The sequence below is a fragment of the Kogia breviceps genome, chromosome 1 (assembly GCF_026419965.1).
Source record: "Kogia breviceps isolate mKogBre1 chromosome 1, mKogBre1 haplotype 1, whole genome shotgun sequence".
NCBI lineage: Eukaryota > Metazoa > Chordata > Mammalia > Artiodactyla > Physeteridae > Kogia > Kogia breviceps.
The window spans coordinates 26,690,001-26,692,187 of record NC_081310.1 but is presented as its reverse complement, the minus strand read 5'-3'; positions in this window follow the sequence as shown (position 1 = coordinate 26,692,187).

Genomic DNA, 2,187 nt, shown 5'->3' with positions numbered 1-2,187 from the left:
AACTAGAGAGAGCCCACGTGCAGCAACGAAGACCCAATGCAGCCCAAAAGAAACAAATAAATAAATTTATAAAAATAAATAAAGTAGGTCTCTCCTGCATCCTGAAATCTTGTTACTCTAATTATTTACATCAGTTCAACGGTTACTGAGAAAAAGGAGTACAGGTTGTTCAAGGATGGGAAGAAACCAGCTCTGATTTCCTAACGATTGCAATCTAGATGGTGGTGAGCTTTGGGTGTCAGTTCTGTGTTTCTCCCCAGGCTGCCCTACCAGCCACTGGAGTTGAGCAAGCTACCAGCACTCACAGAGCCTTGTGTTTTTCCTCCTGCCTTCCTCACCTCAGATTGTTGGGAGGATTGTATGAGTCCACGAGGGCCGCCAAGACAAAACACACAGCCCGGGTAGCTTAAACAACAGAAATTAATTTCCCTACAATTCTGGAAGTGAGGAGTCTGAGATCATGGTGCTGGCAGGTTGGGTTTCTCCTGAGGCTTTGCCTTGCAAATGGCCACCCCCTTGCTGACTCTTCACATGGTCGTCCCTCTGTGCCCACGCAACCCTGGTGTCTCCCCGTCTGTCCAAATTTCCTCTTGTTATAAGGATACCATTCAGGTTGCATTAGGGTCCACCCTAATGGCCTCATTTTGACTCACTCCCCTCTTCAAAGGCCCCATCTCCTAGTATAGTCACATTCTGACGTGTTGGGGCTTAGGGCTTCCACATATCAATTTTGGGGGACACAGTTCAGCCCATAACAAGAACTAAATAAAATCACGTGCAAAATGTCTAGCATGATGTCTGCCTGGCACATGGTAACATCCTACAAATTTGAGTTCCCCTCTCTTTCCTGCTAGTAGGATACTAAAGGTTTAAAACAACCATTTTAGATGGAGCAAGTATAAACTCTGGCTCCTGTGGGTATAAATTGTTACTAAATAGGGTTAAGGGGGATCCAAATTAATGAGCTTCTATTAATCAAAACTGGTTTGGGGATTTCATTTTTTAAAAATTAGATTTATTGATGTATAATTCTCTATCATAAAATTCACCCTTTCAAAGGGTTCAATATATGTTCAAGGAGTTCTGACAAAGGTATATAGCCAGTTGTGTAACCACCATTACAATCAATATACAGAACATTTCTATTGCTCCTAAAAGTACCCTCATGTCCCTTTGCCATTTCTCCCCTCTCCGAGCCCTTTGTAACCACAGATCTTTCTGTCTCTACAATTTTGACTTTTCCTTTATGTCATAGAAATGGTCATTTGAAATGTAGTCATTTGTGATTGGCTTCTTTCACTTAGCGTAATACTTTTGAGATTCATCCATACAGCTACATGTATCAGTTTCAGTAGTTTTCCGTTTATCAACATTTTTTTTTTTTTTTACCAGTTTATACCAAAGATACCACAATTTGTTAAACCATTCTCCAACTGATGGGCATTTGAATGGTTTCTACTTTTCGGTGATTATGAATAGAGCTTCTATGAACTTTAAGAGTACACGTCTTTTTGTGGACGTATGCTTCTCTTTCTCTTGGATAAGTACCTTAGAATGAGATTGCTGGGTGCGATACAGGGATGCTTAACTTTTTAAAAAACTGCAAACTGGGTACCATTTTGCACCCCCATTGGGCTGAGTGTTTTACACATATTTTATCACAGTCTGTGCCTTGTCTTTTCATTTTTCTTAACACTATCTTTTGAAGAGCAGGAGTTTAAAATTTTGATGAAATCTAATTTATCAATTTTTATTTTTATGATGTATGATTTTTGTGTGTGTGTAGCTAAAAATCTTTATTTAATCCAAGGTCACAAAGTTTTATCTTCTATTTTGCTTCCAGAAGCTTTATAATTTTAGTTCTTGCATTTACTACTATAATCTGTTTCAAGTCAATTTTTGTATGTGGTTTGAAGTAAGGGTCAAGGTTAGTTTTAGGCATATGAATGTCCAATCATATACCAACACAATGCCTTAAAAAGGCATCGAATTACCCCCATCAAACTACCTGGACACCTTTGTCTAAAATCAGTTGACTATACACGTGTGGACCCACATCTGGACTCATGCTGTTCCATTAATCTATCTTTCTATACTGTGTGCCTATGCTACGTGTGTGTGTCCAAATCCATATTGTCTTTATTTTTGTAGTTTAAAACTAGTCTTCAAATCAGGTAGTGTTAGTTT